General features: G+C 50.9%; 1 pseudogene across 1 annotated transcript; it reads left to right on the plus strand.

Annotated features, from left to right (window-relative positions):
- The first annotated feature begins 727 nt into the window (after positions 1-727).
- Positions 728-10705, plus strand: LOC101394329 (vitamin D(3) 25-hydroxylase-like; annotated as a pseudogene). Its single transcript, XR_015556347.1, has 10 exons — positions 728-873; positions 1714-3190; positions 3865-4058; positions 4692-4844; positions 4935-5090; positions 5218-5399; positions 5579-5720; positions 5948-6125; positions 6592-6733; positions 6835-10705. The product of XR_015556347.1 is annotated as a vitamin D(3) 25-hydroxylase-like (transcript).
- Positions 10706-21346: the final 10641 nt, after the last annotated feature.

Consider the following 21346-nt stretch of genomic DNA (forward strand, 5'->3'; position numbering starts at 1 on the left):
TGTACTGTGTACTCATTGTACTCACGAGGTTTCCTCAAGGCTCCCCGTCCTGGAAAAGGGACCCCTAGTATCAGGGGATCTGCCTGAATTACAGGCAGATCTGTCCCTGCCCTTCATATCCAGGTTAGGGTGACTGCTTGGGAGGGCATGACACATCCAAAACACAGGGTGGATAAAGACAGTTTATCCAGGCCACTGTGTGACCAACACTTGGACCATCCTGCCCCCTGACACCACCTGATTCTCTGACAGTCCTGGGTAGAAAGTTGCTGCTCACAGGACAGGACATTCAACTGATGTCACACGAGAGGCCACAGCCTGGATCCCAGAAGACCACAGGGTCCCCCAGACTCTTAACTTCTTGGTCTGTTGAGTGACCTCAACATTGGTCTCGCTGCCTCTTGGAGGGCCAGAGACCCTTGTCCCACAGTCCAGGCCTCGGCCAAACTTGAAAAGCTGCTGTCTTCAGCTGCCCCTCTCCGACTACCCCTCACCACCCTGCACAGGACTTTGCAGTGGCCCTCTGGTCCTGCTGCCAGGTGACCTTGGCTTGCAATGCCAAGCCAGCTAAAGTCCTCTAGGAAGTCTTCCCTGCAAGTCCTGCTCCGCTCTGGGGCAGGGTCACCACCACCCTCAAAGCAGTCCCCCACTTCTGGCCTGGCCTGTCAGCTCTCTGCCTTCCCGTTCCTCCTCTTGGTCATGAGCACCTTGGAGCAGGGGCCCACCATCGTCTTCCCACCAGGCTGCAAGTGCTCAGCCCAGCACCCAACACGTGGTATGTCCATCGGGGATGGAACAGATCCAAGGCCTGACCAAGGCAAGATGCAGGGAAACCCGGGTAAACTGAGGACAACCCAGCTATGCCCCAGCAAGGTACATCCTCTGGCCCTGGTCTGGCAGTAGAGTGGGGATGTGGGAATTCAGGGGAGGAGCAGATTTCACAAGCCAAGCAGGAATTGCAAACATTGAAATCCAATACCAAGAGGCCACAGCTCTGAGGAGACATCTCTGGGTGGCCATCTCTGAGTCAGAGATGTCCAGAGGCACCTTGGGAAGAAGCTGGTCCTCTTACTATTGGGGAGTGAGTGAGGAAGAGAACTGGGGGCACACGGGAGTGGGGAGTGTCTCTATAGGCTCTGCTTCAGCTGGAGGAGAGAATTCTCCAGATGTTTCCAGAATGAGAGCTTGCCTCACATACTCCTGGGATGGGTGAGAGGGCCTGACCCCTACCCAAGAAATGCGCCTTCCCCACCCTGTGGGCTCCTGAACCTTCCCATTTGAGTGTGTTTTGGCTTCAGAGTTCCCATCAGCTTCACTGATTTAAACACAGCCTCAAATCCCACCCCCTTTCTTCCTGAAGAAGGAGGGTGCTGAGGCTGGCTGGCAGCGGCCCTGTCCTGGCATAGTGTGGTCACCCCAATGCTGGGAGGCGGCGAGAGGTAGAGCAAGAGGGAGGGCCTGGGAGCCACAATTCCAGCTGAGAGGTGGCATGCACCGGTGTGAGGTGGTGCTGAGGTTTGCATCTTTCCTTGAGAGACCACAGAATCAGGCTTGGAAGGGAGTGGGCAGGAGCAGGGGTACCTGGCCCAGGGAGAGGGAGGAGGCTGGCAAATGGGGAGGCCGGAGAATCCACTCCTGTGGTCCTCAGCAGGCCTGTGAGGGTGTAAAGAAATTACATCATCCCCACTTGGTTTCCATCCCCTTGTCTTCCAGAAAGAGTTTGAGCAGCTGATGGTCAAGGACAAATGACAATGAGGAGGAGGAAGCAGGCCCCCTCCTCTGGGGACAGAGTCACATCCTATGCTAAGCCACCCTAGTACTCTGAGCTTCCTGGCAGCTCAGTCAACAAAGGCGAGTGCCCACCCCACATTTCTCTGAGTCAGGAAAGTGGACACAGGCCCGAGGAGATTCATCACCTGGGTGGCCTCCGGAGCAAGGATGTCCCATGACCAGTTTGTAACCAACTTAGGAAGGGTCTCCTGCCCTCCAAACTGGCTGGTTTCGTGACTAGGGAGCTCTGAGAACAACGCTGCTGACTCCCCGCCCAGATCAAACCTGCATTGGCCACAACCAAGTGGAAACCGAGGAAGCTGAGCCAGGAGCCCGCCAGGTGAGGGTCCTCAGCATCACTGCCAGCAGCCTCCAGGCGGGGAGAGGAGGGAATCAGCTCCAGGCAACCACTGAGAACAGGTGCCCTGGTGCTGGGTCTGCGTGTGTGTGTGTGCGTGTGTGTGTGTGCGTGTGTCTGTGTGTGTGGTCATGTATTAATGTGTGTGCATATGTGGTTTTGTGGTTGTCAAAATGTGTGCGTTCATGTGCTGTGTGTCAGTCTGTGATCATGTGGGTAGTGTCTGAATGTGTGAGTGGTTTGTGAGTGTTGGATTCTGTGTCTGTGTGTATTGAGTGTACTAGTGTGAAGTGAGGCACATGGAGAACTCATTCTCCACAACCTCCCTGTGATCCCTCTGATCGTTGTGACCTCCCTGAGAGTGCCTGTAACAGTCCTGGGAGGTGAAGGTCACTCAGCAGGAGGCAGGTGAGATATGGGGAAGACAAGAATGTGTTCTGGGGATGAGGCTGTGACCACATTAGGGAGTGTGAGCCTAACGTGACAGGTGGGGGAAGGATGAAGTCCAAAGACCCCCGATTCTTCCTCGGAGCCTGTACAATGCTGGAGAGTCAGGCTGGGAGTGGGGACATATCGTTTCTCCCCCACGCCCACCCAGGATAAGCACCTGGAGAGGGCAGCATGGATAGGACTTCTGTAGCCTACCCTGCACTGACCTTCCCTCGGTCCTCCTGCACCCTCTGGAAGCTCAGTTATCCCAAGAAGTTGGCTCAGGTGAGAGGAAAAAGCCCACTCTCAGCTCCCTTTATAAAGAGGGTCCAGGCTGGTCCAGCCCTCAGGGTTGGCGAGAGTGCCCTGCCTGGCCTGGTCCTAGGTCCTGGTGTGGTGAGGGGTGCCTGTGTGTCCAGAGGAGCCCAGGGCCCACTGACACAGCCATGGGGCTGCTGACCAGGGAGACACTGGGGCCCCTGGCCGTGGCCATGGCCATCTTCCTGCTCCTGGTGGACCTGATGCACCGACGCCAATGCTGGGCCCCACGCTACCCACCAGGCCACATGCCCCTGCCTGGGCTGGGCAACCTGCTGCAGGTGGACTTCCAGGACACACTGCTGCTTTACTCGGGTGAGGAAGGTGGGGGTGGGCACAGAGGTGCAGGGGACCCACATGGCAGCAGACAGTGGGTGGTGGTGAAGCCACAGGCTGGACAGGGAGCTGGGGGAAAGGCGGAGGCTGGTTTGAGAGGCCTCCTGGGGGAGGGCATCTGTGCAGGGCCTGGAGGACAGTCTGAATTTTCCAATCGAGGTCAGAGAGGGCAAAGGCCTGGAGGGGGTGAGACTTGGCAGTGGGTTTGGGATGTAGTGGGACAGAGCTTAAGTTATGTGAGCCTGAGTTCCTTCTGAGGACATCAGGAGGAAGAGTCTTGAGATTGGGGAGAGGAGTCTGGTCATGAGCCCAATTTACATCAGGAAATCGAGGTTGAGAGGGGACAGTGACCAGGGTCAAATCTTTTGCTGCTGTGAGACCTTGGGCCTCACTGCTCACCTCTGTGAACCTCAGTTTCTTCACCTGTAAAATGGGATGCTCTTGGTCTTCTGACAAGTTTGGTGACCTTTGCAAAGTCGTAGGTGGGAGGTCTGATGCAACATGAGGTCCTCAACCATAGAGGAGGTGACCCCCGGGGTCACGAGGCCAGATAAAGTCCTTGCATAGGCTTGGTTCTGGGGGCCTGGGGTCTCCCAAATCTAACCACAGGAGACTGGGGCCAGCAACGTTGCTAGGGGGCAGGGCTTCACCAGTGCCCGTGACCCTCGGCCTGCAGCTGCGGCGCCGCTTCGGGGACGTGTTCAGCCTGCAGCTGACCTGGACGCCCGCGGTCGTGCTTAACGGGCTGGCAGCCATGCGCGAGGCGCTGGTGGACCGCAGCGAGGACACCTCCGACCGGCCCCTGTGCCCATCTTTGAGCACCTGGGCTTCGGGCCGCGCTCCGAAGGCAAGTAGAGGAGGGGAGGACCATGGCCCTGCGGGGACTGGGCGCGCAGTGACCCATGACCCGACAGGGTCAAGTGTAGGCAGGTTGTGGACCTGCGGTGCAGGGAAGAGTCAGAGAATTTGAAGGGGCCTCAGGTGGAGGGAGCAGCCAGAGTGGGGAGGGGGATGTGGGCGGGCCGAGGCCAGGGCTTTACAGGGAGTGGGCGGGCCCCTGGCCACTTTGATGATGAGGTAGGGGATGTCTGGACGGAGGGAATGAAGACGACGGGGTCAGTGTGGGCGGGGCAGAGGGCGGGTCTGGACCATCTCTGAAGCGGAAGCGGGTCACGGCGGGCAGAGCCACGAGACGGGGCCAAGACCGGCCCGCATTGGGGAGACCTGGTGAGCAATGTGGGCGGACAGAGGGTGGGACCTGTCCCCAGTCGAAAAGGGGTGTAAAGAGAGCGGAATTTGCCGGGAAGGAGAACGAGGTTAGAGTGGGTGGGAAAGGGCAGAGAATATGATGGGAAGGGCGGGGGGCGGGGCATGTCGCTGGCTTAGACCGAAAGGCGGGCGAGCCATTGAAAATGGTGTGCGCGCAGAGGTAGGGCGGGGTCACACCAGAGCCACGCCCACATGATCGCCCCGCCCCCAGGGGTGGTCTTTGCCCGCTATGGGCGCGCGCGGCGGGAGCAGAGGCGCTTCTCCGTGTCCACCTTGCGCAACATTGGCCTGGGCACGAAGTCGTTGGAGCAGTGGGTGACCGAGGAGGCCTCGTGCCTCTGTGCCGCCTTCTCAGACCAGGCCGGTGAGTGCTGGGCTGAGGGACAGGAGACAGGGATGGAGGCTGGGAAGAGGAGATGGAGGGGACCCCCTGACCTGCACTGACCCCTCCCAGGACGCCCCTTTAGCCCCAACGCCCTCCTGAATAAAGCGGTGAGCAACGTGATCGCCTCCCTGACATTCGGGCGCCGCTTCGAGTACAATGACCTGTGCTTCATCAAGCTATTTGACCGACCACTGGACTTTCTGAAGAGGGACTCTGGCTTCCTGCCCGAGATTCCAGAGTGGAGGGGGCCAAGGAGCCCTGCAGGCGAGCTCCATGGAGGAGGCTGGGAACTGACTAGTGGAGGTGAACACCTGAGCACAGGGAGGACCCAGAGCCCCACATCTGTGGCTCTGACCGGTGCTGAATGCGATCCCCGTGCTCCTGCACATCCCGGGGCTGGCTGCCGAGGTCTTTCCAGGGCATAGGGCCTTCATGGCACTGGTGGATGAGCTGGTTGCTGAGCACAAGATGGCCGGGGACCTGGCCCAGCCACCCCGAGACCTGACTGACTCCTTCTTGGACGAGGTGGGGAAGGTGAGCTGCCAGGGACAAGGACAAGGTTGGAGGTTGAGGGACCCACGAGGTGAGCCTGGGCACGGTGGGGCCAGTGTATCACTCAGTGATCAGGACCCCGGGCTGATGGGTACAGAGTGGGAGGTAATTTGGGGGTTTCCTCCCTCTGCCCCTGAGCCCACACTCTCTGCATGGCCCAGGCCAAGGGGAACCCTGAGAGCAGCTTCAATGATGAGAACCTGCGCCTGGTGGTGTCTGACCTGTTCACTGCCGGGATGGTGACCACCTCGACCACGCTGGCCTGGGCCCTCCTGCTCATGATCCTGTACCCGGACGTGCAGCGTGAGCCCAGCTTGGGGGTCTGGTGACATGGGCCAGGGAGGAGAGGGACAGGCTGGGGACCCTGAGCTTGGTTTGGTTACCAGGAGCTCTGAGCAGAGGCTGGGCCCTGGCCGAAGGTCAGAGGGACTTCCTCCTCCCCGTGGGTGCAGCCCCTGCACAGGAGTCAGGAGGAGGTTGGGGCCCAGCCCCCTGGCTTCTGACCACTGTGGGGACGCTTGTCTGTCCAGGCCGTGTCCAACAGGAGACTGATGAGGTGAGAGGGCAGGCGCAGCAACCAGAGATGGGGAACCAGGCCCACATGCCCCTCACTATGGCCGTGGTCCATGAGGTGCAGCGCTTTGGGGATATCATCCCACTGGGCTTGCGCCACATGACATTGAAGTGCAGGGCTTCCTCATCCCCAAGGTAGGCCTGCGGCCCTCCTCACCCCAGCTCAGCTCCACCTGCCCCCTGGTAGCCCCAGCGTGGCCACTGCCAGGTGTGACCAGGACTGGAACCCAAGCCACTAATCCTCATTTCCACAGGCACCAACCGTCCAGCCTGGGTGGGTGTGGGGATGAAGCAGAGGCAGGGCTGGCCCTGTGCATTCAGGGACCCAGTAGGGGGCTCGAGGGGGTGACAACCTAAAATATGCCCCAGTGTGTTGGAGGAACCCATGAATGCAAGGACAGGTGGTAGGGATGGCTCCCGTGACAGGCATGTCACTTGGCCCTGCCATGGGGACAGGGAAGGTGTGGGGAATTTCTTAGGCTGAAATGGACTTGGAAGAGTCCATTTGTGTACCAGGCAGAAAGTGGCCCACACATGTTTGGTGTTAGGGGTTGGGGGTGCTCCAGCCCAGACATCACCAATACAAGGCATCTCCTGCCAGGGGACGACGCTCATCACCAACCTGTCCTCGGTGCTGAAGGATGAGACCGTCTGGAAGAAGCCCTTCCGCTTCCACCCCGAGCACTTCCTGGACACCCAGGGCCGCTTCGTCAAGCAGGAGGCCTTCATGCCCTTCTCAGCAGGTGCCTGTGGGGAGCCTGGCTCGCTGCCCCCTCCTGAGGGAGTCTTGGAGGCATAGAGCCCAGGCCCCCAGGCTCACTGACCCCCCCATACCCACCCACAGGCCGCCGCTCGTGCCTCGGGGAGCCCCTGGCCCGCATGGAGCTCTTCCTCTTCTTCACCTGCCTCCTGCAGCGCTTCAGCTTCTCGGTGCCCACTGGGCAGCCCCGCCCCAGCGACCACGGTGTCTTTGGCTTCCTGGTGACCCCGTCTCCCTACCAGCTCTGTGCTGTTACCCACTAATGGGGGACAACCTGCTCCTTGAGGGTGCCCTGGTGTCCAATAAACCAGACTGATGGCTCCAACCTGGCTTGAGTCCCACCAGGCCCCCTGAACAGCCCCTGGCAGAGATGCAGCCTCAGCAGCCTCCCCAGGGCCAGCTCCTACCCCTGCCTGATCCAGCCTCACCTGGCATCTGACCCCATTTGAGAGACAGGTATACTGACGCTCAGAAGATGACAGCTTACCCCCTAGTCACCAATAGAGAGCCAGCACTGGCTGCCCTGTTTGGTGACTAAGTCCATGTAGAAGTCTTGACTCCTGGGTGTCAGGGAGTGGGAGGCGTGTGAATGGGCTTCTGATAGGAATCAGCCCGATCCCTGGCTGAGTGAGCACCCTCAGGTTCACGGATTCACTACAGGCCTCACAGGAGACAGAAAAGCTGTTATACTGACGGTTATGGTCTTTCCAGAGAGAGGATCCAGATAGAATCAGCAGTGGTCAAAGGCACATAGGTGGAGTTCAGGAAGAGCGGGCACAAGCTTCCAGCTGTCTCTCCAGAGGATTCATGCATACAGCGCTCAGTTCCTGCAGTGATGTTTTGTGACACAGCAGAGAGTATTGCTCACCAGGGAAGCTCACCCGAGTCTGAGTGTCCAGGAATTTGGTTGGGGGTCAGTCACTTAGACTTGGAGAGCCACATGGCTGACCTCAGTTACTCAGTCTCCAGCCCCTCTCGAGGTCAAACAGTGTGGCCCCAAATCCCCGCCATCAATCACATTGGTGGCAGGAACTGTGGTGTGACCCCAGCCCCAGGTACAGAGACACTCTTGTCAGGCAGGTCATCCCAAGGGCGTAGGAGAAGTTTCTCAGGAACTTGTCAGGGGCCAGGCACTTTTTCAGGAATGTGCAGGGATTGAAATCCCCAAGCCTGAGTAATCTTATTCCACAGTCCACTCCCCTGGTTTTTGGCTCCTACACTAAAATGGTGTTATTTGTTTGAGTATCTACATTTTGTGTGTGTGTTTGTGGTAAAATACACACAACATAAAATTTACCATCTCCATCATTTTTGAGTGTACAGTTCAACGCTATTAAGTTCTTATATTGTTGTGCAACCATCACACCATCCATCACCAGAACTCTTTCATCTTGCAAAACTGAAACCCTGTCCCCATTAGACAATAACTCCCTATGGCCCGTCCCCATAGCCCCTGGCAACCACCATTCTACTTTCTGTCTCTATGAATTTGACTACTCTAGGGACCTCATATGAGGGGAATCATACAGTATTTGTCTTTTTGTGACTGACATTTCACTCAGCATGATGTCCTCAATGTTCATCAATGTTGTAGCATGTGTCAGAATTTCCTTCCTTTTCTAGGCTAAATAATACTCCATTGTATGCATAGACCACATTTTGCTTATCCCTTCATCCGTCGATGGACACTTGGGTTGCTTCTCTCTTTCAGCTTTTGTGAACACTGCTGCTGTGAACATGGGGTACAAACATCTCTTTGAGACTCTGCATTCATTTTGTGGATATATAAGCACCAGACTGTTTTCCACAGCAGCTGCACCATTTTGCTTTCTCACCAGCAATGTACATAGTTCCGATTCTCCGTACCCTCGCCAGCACTTTCTATTTTCTGTTTTGATAATAATAGCCATTCTAATGGGTGGGAGGTGGTATGTCACTGTGGTTTTGATTTGCATTTCCCTACTGATGAGTGACGTGGAGCATTTTTTTCATGTGCTCATTGTCCATTTGTGTATCTTCTTTGTAGAAATGTCTATTCGAGTCCTTTGCCCATTCTACAATCAGGTTGTGCGTTTTGTTGTTGTTGTTATGAGTTTTAGGAGTTCTCTATATACTCTAGATATGAATTCCTTATCAGATACAGTCATGTGCCACATAAGGACATTTCGGTCAATGACAGACTGCATGTACGGCTGTGGTCCCTTAAGACTGGGCACCATAAGTTGGTACCACATATCCAAGGTGTGTAGTAGGCTGTACCATCTAGGTTTGTGCAAGAAACCCTATGATGTTCACGCAAAGACGAAATTGCCTAAAAATGCATTCTCGGAATGTGTCTCCCTCCTTAAGTGACATGTGGCTGTATATGATTTGCAAATATTTTCTTCCATTCTGTAGGTTGCCGTTTAACTCTGTTGATGGTTTTTGATGTACAAATTTTTTAATTTTCATGAAGTCCAATTTGTCTATTTTCTTTTCTTTCCTATGCATTTGGTGTCATATCCAAGAAATCACTGCCAAATCCAATGTTGAGAACCTTTTGTCCTATGTTTTCTTCTAAGAATTTTCTAGTTTTAACTCTTAACATTTAAGTCTTTGTTGCATTTTGAATTAATTTTTTTGTATATGGTGCTAGGTGAAGGTCAACTTCATTCTTTTGCATTAAGATATCCAGTTTTCCAAGCACCATTTGTTGAAAAGACTGTCCTTTCCCCATTGAATGGTCTTGCACCCATGTCAAAATCATTGGACTACATATGAGGGTTTGTTTCTGGGCCTTCTCTTCTCTTCATTGGTCTATATCTCTGTCTTTCTGCCACTAACACAGTATGTTGATTACGGTAGCTTTGTAGTAACTTTTGAAATCAGGCAGTATGAGTTTTATTCTTCTTTTTCAAGTTTATTTTGGCTATTCGAGGTCCCTTGAGATTCCATATGAATTTTAGGATTGATTTTTCTATTTTTACAAAATGTCAATGGGAGTTTGATAGAGATTGAATTAAGTCTGTAGATCACTCTGAGTAGTCTTGATGTGTTTACAATATTGTTTTCCAATCCATGAACCTAGGATGTCTTCCCATTTATTTGTGTCTTCTTTAATTTCTTTCAGCAATGTTTTGTAGTTTTCATGGTAGAAAGTCTTTCATCTCCTGGGTTAAGTTAATTCCGTGTATTTTTTTTTCTGATGCTATTGTAAATGAAACATTTTCTTAATTTCGTTTTTGGAGTGTTCATTGTTAGTGTATAGAAATACAGCTGATTTTTGTGCATTGATTTTGTATCCTGCTACTTTACTGAATTTGTTTATAAGTTCTAACATGGTTTTTTTGTGGAATCTTTAGGTTTTTCTACACACAAGATCATATCATCTGGGAACAGAGATAATATCACTTCGTATTTTCCAAGTTGGATGGCTTTTGTTTCTTTTTCTTTCCTAATTGCTCTGGCGAGAGCTTCCAGTACTATGTTGAGTGGAAGTGGCCAAAGTGGGCATCCTTTCTTTCTTCCTGAAGTTAAAGGAAAAGCTTTCAGATGTTTACCATTGAATATTGAGTTTGCTGTGGGTTTGCCTATATGGTTTTTGTTATGTTGAGGTAGTTTCCTTCTATTCCTAGCTTGCTGAGTGTGTTTAACAAACACTAGCTTGAAAGAGTGTTGAAGTTTGTCAAATGCTTTTTCTGCATCAATTGAGATGATCATGTAGTTTTTGTCCTTCATTCTGTTAACGTGGTGTATAACACTGATCAATTTTCATATGTTGCATCATTCTTGAATTCCATTAATAAACCGCACCTAGTCATAATCCTTTCCCACGTGTATGATCCTTTGAATATGCTGCTCAATTTGGTTCGCTAGTGTTTTCTTGAGGACTTTTGCATCAGTGTTCGTAAGGGATATTGGTCTGTAGTTTTCTTTTCTTGTAGTGTCTTTGTCGGGCTTTGACATCGGGGTAATGCTGGCCTCCTAGAATGAATTAGGAAGTGTTCCCTCCTCTTCAGTGTTTTGGAGAAGTTTGAGTCGAATTGGTGTTAGTTCTTTAAATGTTGGGTAGAATTCAACAGTGAAGCCATCAGGTTTAGGGTATTTTTTATAGGGAGATTTTTGATGACTTATTCAATCTCCTTATTAATTAAAGTTCTATTCAGATTTTTTCCGTTTCTTTATGATTCAGTCTTGGCAGCTTTTTTATTTCTAGGGATTTGTCCATTTCATCAATAGATTATTCAATTTGTAGGCATATGGTTGTTTACAGTACTCTCTTATAATGTTTTTTATTTCTCTAGAATCAGTAGTAATATCCCTGCTTTCATTTCTGATGTTAGTAATTTGAGTCTTCTCTCTTTTTTCTTAGTCCATCCAGCTAAAGGTTTGTCAGCTTTGTTGATCTTTTTGAAGAACCAACTTTAGGTTTAATTGATTTTCTCTATTATTTATCTGATCTCCATTTCATTTATCTCAACTCTATATTATTTCCTTCTTTCTACTGGCTTTGGGTTTTCGTTGCTATTCTTCTAATTCTTTAAGGTGTAGTCTTAGGTAATTGATTTGTGATCTGTTTTAAGGTAGGCATTTACAGTTATAGACTTCCCTCTGAACACGACTTTTGCTATATTCCCTAAGTTTTGATATGTTGTTCTGTCATTTTCATTTATTGCAAGCTATTTTCTACTTTCTCTTATGATTTCTCCTTTGACCCATTGGTTGTTCATGAATGTGTTGTTTAATTTCCACATATTTTGTGAATTTTCCAGTTCTCCTTCTCTCATTGATTTCTATGTTGTGGTGGACGAATATCCTGATCACTATAAAGCCAATCCAGCATGATTTCCATGCACAGGCAGCATATCAGCTGCTTCATCTGGAAAGTTCCACATGGCATTTAATTGAGGGGAAGAATAATTCCCCTTCTCAGCTTAAAAGAACCTTTTCAGTAGTTTCTTGATTTCGCCCTACCCCCACTTGGACTACGTTCTTGGTGACCAGAGGTCATAGAGGTGCTTTCTGTTGTCCCAGCATAATCTTTCCCTTTGGAAGGAACCCTGAAACAAGTGGCCATAACTTGGAGCAGATGAAATCCCAGCATGGAATAGTGTCACCATATGGCCCCATCCTCTCCTTTATTTTCATTTCAGCCATTACATATAGCAATAACGATGAGATTGTACATTAGCCTGTTTTTTGGAGTTGCTTTTTTTTCTTACATATCCAGTGAGCCAGCCCCTTGGAGGTTAGCTCCATTATTTCCCAATTCCACAGGTAACTTTTACTTCCAGTAACAGACTACAGTGCAGCTGCTGTGTTACACCATGAGTGGTGCAGAAACCATTCAGGAAAGAAGGTTCATCAACCACAATCCCCCATTCTTCCTTTTCCCAAACTGTGCCTTCACCACTTTCCAGAGAGTCAGGTTTCTTCTAGTGAATGCCACTGTTGAAGCCAACTGTGTTTGGGGTCCCCAAGACCATCCTAGCTTTAATGTGCTCCTGGAGGATTCGCAAGACTTCAGAAATGCTGTTATAGTCACGGTTATTCTCTTAGTCTGTTTGGGATGCTAGAACAAAATACCCTAGAATGAGTGGTTATAAAAAGTAAAATTTATTCCTCACAGTTCTGGAGTCTGGGAAGTCCAAGATCAAGGCTCTAGCAGACTTGATGTCTGGTGAGGGCCCACTTTCTGGTTCATAGACAGTCACCTTTTCACTGTATCCTCAGTGTCTGCTGGCAGAAGGGTCAAGGGATCTCTCTGGGTTCTCTTTTATAAAGGCACCAATCCCATTCATGAGAACTCCATCTTCATGACCTAATCACCTCCCAAAGGCCCCACTAACAAATACTATCACATGGGGATTAGGTTTCAACATATGAATTTAGGGGGGACACAAACATTCCATCTACAGCTGCTATGGTTTATTACAGGAAAGGATACAGATTAAAATCAGGAAAGGTAGAAGACACATAGGACAGACAGACAGACACATAGGAGAGCCCAGCAGAGGTTTCCATTTGTCCCTTTCTAGGAGAGTCATAGGGACAGGGCTTAATACCCTAGCAACAAAAAGACACCTGAAGAGAATATTGCCAGTCAGGGAATGGCAACCGAGCCTCGGAGTCCAGGGATTTTACTGAGGTTGGTGTCGTAGGCACGGAGTACCTGTGTGGGTGATGGTGTGACTAAGTCTCCAGCCCTTCAAGAGGCCAGACTGATACAGGGAAATGCAGGGTCCCCAGGACATGTCTCATTGGTAGCATGAATGCTCTGGCATGGCTTGAGGCTCCAGGAAAACAGACACAGTTATCCAGCAGAATATTCCCAGAGCATAAAGGTCATCTCCCAGGAGCTGGTCAGCGGCCAGTCACTGCTTTACCAAGTGCAGGATTTGAACCGTCCAAACCTGCTGACTTTACTCTTTACTGCAAGTGACTCACTCAGCCTGGATACCCACATCCAAGGCCTAATTCTACCCACCACACCATGGGCCAGAGCTCAGCCAGCACCATCAAGTCTGCTGCCCCACTTCATGTATGATGCCCCAGTTGGTGGGGAACTCAGGGAAGGCCGGGAAGGGATGTGCCAAATTAACACCCAGGCTCGGTCCTCAGGTGCCAGTGCCCTCCCTGGAAAGCCGATGGCAGTCCAGGAGTGAGCACCTTGCTAAGCTCTCAGTCACCCCAAGATAGGATGATCCCACTGTCCCAGCCCCTCAGGGATCCTCATGTCCAAGTGCCTTCCCAGTAGGAGTTGCTCACATCCAGGCTGTAGCTGGTGGAGGACACATGTCTGGGATCCAACCCAGGGCACTGTCCTCTGAGTGGCTGGGTCAGGTAGGGCTCTCTGGAAGCCTGGCCAGGGGCAGGGAATAAGCCCTGTGAGCCCCAGGCATGCCCTAGTGTCAGGAATCAACCTTGGACCCTGTTGTAAGAGCTTCGGTGGATTCAATCAGAGATGTAAAAAGGAACTTTCCAACCCAAACGAATGGACTGAATGCACACTTTATTGTATAGGGAAGGATAAAGGCAAAAGTTAGCAAATAGATATGGAGAATACAGGAAGTAGCTATATTCAAAGAAACATCAGACCGGGTACTTATATCATCCAAATAAGTCAGTAAAAAGAGGAAACAAAATCAGATAGATCGAAAAAGAGAAACATCAGATTGATCGAAAAGAGAAACATCAGATCGGGTACGTAGAACATCCACACCCTTACACCAGGGAGAGTCCCTTTAATTGACACTGCTAGGCGGGAGTGCCAATTGAAAGATGTCCTAAACAAGGTGTCGCCCCCACAGGTGAGACTCTCACCAGGCCTCAGTTTCCAGCAGCTTATATAGCATAAGTAATTTCCAGAGTAAGCATTTTGGTGTTCTCATGCACAAATGGTTATCAGTTGTGTATGTGCATTGAGCTCCTTGGTTATCGTCCCAGCCCAGCACAGATGGCCAGTCCATCCTGAGCCCAAAGAGTCTTGTGATCTTACAAATTGCAACTATCTCTGTGGGACAAGGGCCAGTTCCCACCACACAGAAAGCCACTTTATATTTCTTTGTGTGCTGGTGGCTGTAGGTTCTTGGATCGGCCAAACATGGCTGTACTCATGTCAAGACAGACCCTTGTGACAGTAGATAGCCGGAGGAGAAGCAGGCCACATGGGGATGTTGGAGGAGGACACCCTGGCTCTCCTCCTTGCTCTGCCAGGACACTCTGTGACCCTGGGCCACCCCTCCCTGCCTTGGGCTTCTGTTTCCACTTCAGCCAATGAGATGGTATACCAGATGGCCACTGGGTCCTGTGTTCCTGCTCTGACTCTATCGCCATGACCTTGTTAGCCTGGACACCCAGCCAAGGGTAGGGACTGCCATCCTCTCTACTGTCCCCATCGCCACAATTGACTGGCTCTGGACTGAGCACACAGGCAGTGCCCAAGGGTTTATAATGACTGTTGCTTACCCAAGTCTTGGGCAGACCCCCTGCTGCATTTAGGTAACAGCTTAGAGACCACTGACACTCAGGGCAGAAGCAGCCCCTTCAGCCTCTGTTACAAGAGGACCTTCATCCAACAGCATCCCTGACGGGGGTTCCACCAGCGTCTTCTAAGTGCATTCACAACAGGAAGCTCCCAGATCTCAGCAATCAGGGAACTTGGTGTGTCCCTTGGCACTGAGTCAGAAAGCCAGACAGGGCATCCTCAGCCTCTCCAGAGTATCCACTGTCGTGTCAGGGCTTGGTGGCAGAAGGGGGTGCTCCTGCGGCTTGTCAGGACAGAGAGTGTGGACAGGGCCACAGTGGGTTTGAGAAGATGTGAGGCCCCTGAGAGGAGGAGGTGGGCCTGCAGAGGCAGCAAGTCTGTGGATTTACTGATACTTTATCCTTCATGGTTCTGAGTCTTGGGCACGTCAGAGGCTGGGAACGAGACCAGCCACAGCTTCCTCAGGAAGTGGGGCACCTAGTCCTCGGGACTTTCCTCCTTGCTTTCCATGTAAGAGGCCCTGAAAAGCACAAGCAGGCATGCCCTCTGGGTCCCTTGCTGGGAGGACTTTTTCTCAGGGCCAGGGGGCCTCTGATGCCAAGGGAGCAGATCAGCATTGATAAAAGGCTAGGTATTCCTCCAGCCAAAGGGATGTGGCCTCAAGTTCCTGCCAACCAGGAAGGAAGCCGGAGGCAGGGGATGGTCATTCAGGAAGGTCGGGGCATCTGGCTATCTGGGCTTCCTTCCTACTCTGAAGAGTGTGACTTGATTTTTTTGATGTTCTACTTCTGACAACCTTTAAGCATGTTCTCTGTCTCTTTGCCTGCCTCCCACATCTGCAGCAGCTGATAATAAATCCCTGGTGCTCTCTCTTTTGGTCCCTACTAGAGTTTCAAACCACCAAGCCAGTCCCCACACAAGAGAGCCCTCAACCCAGCCCATCATCAAGCCACAGTAAATATCCAGGACAGTCTCCTTTCCTGGCTCTCAAGCCCTTTTGGTCCTGCTTGAGAGGCCAGTCCTGCTCTGCCCAGAGACCTCAATGATGCAAGTAGTAAAGCTTTTCATACGCTCCTGGTATGGGAATGGTGTCATCAGTCCACATCCAAAGAAAATTTTGAATGGGGACGGGGAGTCCCTTCGGCCTTTGCAGAGTGACCATAACAAGAACTTAAGACTTGCAGAGTCTGAAGAATAAAGACGTCTCAGTTTAAAGATCAAGTAGCATCAGACTTCTCAACAGCAACCATTGAGGTAGAAGACAATGAGAATGGTCCTTAAAATTCTGCAGGAAAGTTATTTACAATCTAAAATTCTATACTTGGCAGAACTATTAGTCAAGTATGAATGGAGACATTTAAGACATCTAAGGTCTCATAAACACCCCTCAGGAGAGCAGTGATATCAGCAAAAACGGCAGAGCTCTGAGAATTGGCCACTTCAGAAGAGCAATGAAAACACTGGCAAAACGATCAGATCCTTTTTCAGAAGTCTGGGAATTAACCACTAGGTCACAGCTACTCAGGAGCATTTTTTTCCAAGACACATGGCTAAGTCTCAGGATGAACAGGAAGCTTTGTGGCATTTCCACTTCCCTGGTCCTCTCCTCCACTCTCCAGCTCTGCAGTAACCTTGAAAAGAACTGCCAGTACTCCCAGGGAAGCCTCCTGAATGAGCATAGGACATGGAGCATTTTCAAAGCCTCATTCCCAAAGAATTGTCACTATTTCCCTGGCTGGGGGTTCCCTGGAAGACCCAATGTACATTGGTCTGTGTGTGACCTGAGAGCTCCCCTTTTGCAAATAGCCTTTTTTCAGGAGAGTTTCTTGAAGGTAATCAGAGGCCACTGTTGAAAATCAAAGCTGCCTGAGGGAATGGATAAGAGTTGGGGCAAATGATACACTAACCACACATCTTAAAAGGAGAAGCTGGGGCATGAGGTGTCCACAGGGGCTTTGAAAAGCTCTAGCACATTCCTGGGAATCTAGGAGGCCATGCAAGTGTGTAGGCCTGTGTGCAGCTGTGTGCATCCTCATGAAAGACCTCGGGGGGCCCTAAGGTCTCCCCTCTGACTGACCCTGAGATTCTGTGCAAACAGGAATTGAGGGCAGAGGGAAAGTTGTAAACTCTAAAGCCAGTGCCTGGCTGAGTGTTAAATGTATGTCCCAACACACAGAGAGCACCTCTGTGCAGCAAAGACTGGGAGAGTGATTGGTTCCAGACATTTAAGGAAATCTCTAACCAATCATTAGCTGACCACGAAGCTAACTGAATAGACACTTTAGTGACCACACAGAACAAGGAATAGAGACTTTATTGAACTAGTTCAGAAAAGTCACTAAGCAAAGAAAGAACTATGATGATAACAAACAACCACACAAACCCTGGGGAGCAAAGAGAATCTGATTTCCCAAGTCGCCACAATATCTTCTTTAAAGTGTCTGGTTTCAACCAAAAACAACATAATATGCAAAGGAACATGAAAGTATACACACACATGAAAGAAAACCCATACACATGAAAAAGGAATCAATGGAAACTGTCCCTGATGGTGGAGTTGCTGGACACACACTGCGTATCAGCTAATTCAATATGTTCACAGAACTAAAAGAAGCATGTCTAAAGAACTAAGGGAAAGTGGGAGTATGATGTGTCACCAATTAAAGAATAACTATAATGAGATAGAAATTACAAAAAGGACCAAAGTAGAAATTCTGGAGTTGAGCAGTACAATAACGAAATGAACATTCAATACAGAAACTCAAGAGCAGACTTGTACAGGCAGAAGAAAAATCAGTGAACATGAGGACAGCTCAGCTGAGCTGATCCAGGATGAGAAACAGAAACAAGAATGAAAACATGAGCAGAGATTCAGAAACCTGGGGGCACCATCAGGGATACCACACACACGTAATGGGAGTCCTAGCAGAAGAACAGAGAGATAAAGGACTAGAAGGAATATTGAAGAAATATTGAAAACTGAATACTCCCGAAATTTGATGAAAAACATTAATCTGCACATCCAACAAGCTCAGTGAACTCCAAGTAGGATAAAAACAGAGATCTACACCTACACACATCATAATCAAACCATGAAAACACAAAGAGAGCTGCTTTCTTGCTTTGAAAGCAGCAAGAAAGATTTGAGCAGCTCCTCATCATGAACAAAGGATCCGAACTCAATAACATTGACGTTTCTAATCAGACACCACAGAGGCCAGAAAGCAGTGGGATGACAATATCCCTCAGGAAGTGACGGAAGGATGTCACAAGTTTGGGAGGGGGCCCCCAGACTCCACCAATTGTCCAGTCAGGGTAAATGGTGAGCCCAGAGAACAACCCTTTTGCCCCCCGACACCCAGATTTAAATTTGCCACGGCTACACCAGAGCCTAGGAATCTGGGCTGTGCTGCAAGCCGGGTGAGGACCCTGAGCCCCGCAGGGAGCAGCTTCCACCAGAAGAGGTCCCGCCCAGGCATCCACGGGCCTCGCTGAGAGCCAGGGCACTTGGTGCTCAGTGTGCATGTGTGTGTGCAAGAATCTGTGCACCTCGAGTTCAAGTGTGAGTTTGTTTTTTCACGTGAGTGTTGTCTGAGTGTGGGTGGCCTTGTGGGTGTGTAGATTTCTGTGTGGTGGGTCTGTGAGTGTGTGTGTGTGATAGGAGGAGTCTGGGAAGGTATGAGTGACTTGTATGTGATTACATGTGTCTCTGTGCATGTCAAGTGTGCAGGGTGAGTTGACGGGGACAAATGGAGACCCTCAGCCCCCTCTGTCTCCCTGCCACCCCCTGCAGGGGTGGTCCCTCTCATCAACAGGCAAGTGCCAATGACCTCCCAAGTGAAGGTCTCTCAGGAAGAAGTAGGTGAGACATGGGAAGTCAAGGATGTGTTCTGGGGACGAGGTTGTGACCACATTAGGAGCTGTGAGCCTAATGTGCGGTGGGTGGGAGGATCAAGTCCAAAGATCCCTGATCCTTCCTCAGAGCTTGTACCATGCTGGTAGTTAATCTGAGGGTAGAAAATTGCCTTTTCTCCCAGCCCACCTGGTATCAGCAGCAGGAGATGGGAGGAGGGACAGGACCTCCGTGGCCACCCCTGTGCTGACTGGCCTGGCCCCTCCCTACACCCTCTGGAAGCTCAGTCATGCCAAGAAGTTGGCTCAGGGCAGAGGACAAAGACCAGTCTCAGCTCCCTTCATAAAGAGGGTCCAGGCTTGTCGAGCCCTCAGGCTTGGTGAGAGTGCCTGCCTGGCCTGGTCCTAGGTCCTGGTGTGGTGAGGGTGCCAGTGTGTCCAGAGGAGCCCAGTGCACACTGAGGCAGCCATGGGGCTGCTGACTGGGGAGACACTGGGGCCCCTGGCCGTGGCCATGGCCATCTTCCTGCTTCTGGTGGACCTGATGCACCAGCGCCAATGCTGGGCCCCACACTACCCACCAGGCCCCACGCCACTGCCTGGGCTGGGCAACCTGCTGCAGGTGGACTTCCAGGACACGCTTTCCTGCTTTACTCGGGTGAGGAAGGTGGGGGTGGGCACAGAGGTCCTGGGGACCCACCTAGCAGCATGCAGTGGGTGGTGGGTGAAGCCACAGGCTGGACAGGGAGCTGGGTGGAAAGGAGGAGGCAGGTTTGAGAGGCCTCCTGGGGGAGGGCATCTGTGCAGGGCCTGGGGGACAGTTTGAATTTTCCAATTGAGGTCAGAGAGGGCAAAGGCCTGGAGGGGGTGGGACTTGGCAGTGGGTATGGAATCCAGTTGGACAGATCTTTAGCTGTCTGAGCCTGAGTCCCTTCTGATGACGTCAAGAGGAGAGGTCTTGAGATTGGGGGAGAGGAGTCTGATCATGAGCCTCATTTAAATCAGGAAATTGAGGTTGAGAAGGGACAGTGACCAGGTCCAAATCTTTTGCTGCTCTGAGACCTTGGGCCTCACTGCTTACCCCTCTGACCCTCAGATCCTCTCCTGTAAAATGGGGTGCTAACTTGGCCTACTGACAATGTTAGTGACCTCTTAAAGTCATAGCTGGGTGGTCAGATCCAACGTGAGGTCCTTGGCCATAGAGGATGTGATCCCCAGCATCACAAGGCCAGATACAGTTTTGCTCCAGCAATGGTGGGTGTCCAGGTGTCCCCCAAGGCTAGCACCAGGATACAAGGGCCTGCAGCTGGTTGGAGGCACATGGTCACACTCCTTGGGCTGGCGGCCGTGCTCAGGCGCTGGTGTACCTCAGCGGGGACTTGCCCACTGCTCTTTGGATCTCACACTTGGGTTGGGGTGTCGCCCAATGCAATCAGAGGACGGGTAGACCATGTCTCGACAGAGATTGGGCCCCCAGTGCCCGGATAAAAGACAGCGCCTAACCCACGTGGGTCTCAAACATGAGGCAGAAAGAAAGGCTAGGGAATGGTGGACCCAGGGCATGGATGAAGGAGCCTGTACCAGGACTGTGGCAGGAGGAGTGTGGGCTTCTCAGAGGACCAGGCCTGTAGTGAAAGGGGGTAGGATTGTGTTAGTAATGATGGGGAGGGGGAGCAGGAACTGTCCCTTGTTAGAAGGGGAGTCAAAGTGAGCGGCATTGGGGGCCAGGGAGGACAAGGCACGGGGAGCCTGGGGAGCTGGCAGGAGGTGGGCCTGATCCAGAGATGCAGGACTGTCTGAGCAGGTGCAGAGAGCAGGCCTATCAAAGGGGGTGGGTCTGTGACAGCAGGGCAGGAGGCGGGGCCAGGACCCACATCCACACATCATCATCACCCAGAGTCCACAGTTTACATCAGGGTTCACCCTTGGTGTTATACATTCTATGACTTTGGACAAATGTATACTGACATGTATCTACCATGATAGGATCACAGAGAGAAGTTTCACCGCCCTAAAAATCCTCTGTGCTCCACCTATGACCTCCCCCCAGCCCCTGGCAACCACTGATCTTTCTTCTGTCTCCAAAGTGTTGCCTTTTCCAGAATGTCATATAGGTGGAATCACACAGTGTGTAGCCTTTTCAGATTGCCTTCTTTCACTTGGTAATAGGCATTTACGGTTCATCCATGGCTTTTCATGGCTTGAAGGCTCATTTCTTTTGAGTGCTGAAGAACATTCCATTGTTGGGTTGTACCACAGTTTATCCATTCACCTGCTGAAAGACATCTTGGTTGCTTCCGAGGTCTGGTAATTATGAACAAAGCTGCTGTGAACATCCCTGTGCAGGCTGTTGTGTGCACGTAAGTTCTCACCTCCTTTGAGTCAATATCAAGGAGCACGATTGCTGGATCACATGGTAAGAATGTTGAGTTTTGTAGGGAAGCGCTAAACTGCATTCCAAAGTGGCTGTGCCATTTTGCATTCTCACCAGCAACGTATGGGACTTTCTGTTGCTCCACATCCTCGCAGCATTTGGTGTGGTGTTCTGAATTTCACCATTCTAATAGGTGTGTAGTGGAGATGTATATTGTTTTAAGAATTTTTAAATCGTGGTAAAAAAAAACACAACAAAATTTGCCATCTCAACCAGTGAGCGTACAGTTCAGTAGGGTTAAGTACATTCACACTGTTTTTCAAAGAATCTCCACAACTTTTTCACGTTGCCAAGACGAAGCCCTGTGCCCACAAACCATCTCTGAGAGGCGGGCCCTGACGGGG

This window comes from Ceratotherium simum, chromosome 25 (assembly GCF_057802395.1).
Source record: "Ceratotherium simum simum isolate JZ-2026a chromosome 25, ASM5780239v1, whole genome shotgun sequence".
NCBI classification, from domain to species: Eukaryota; Metazoa; Chordata; class Mammalia; order Perissodactyla; family Rhinocerotidae; genus Ceratotherium; species Ceratotherium simum.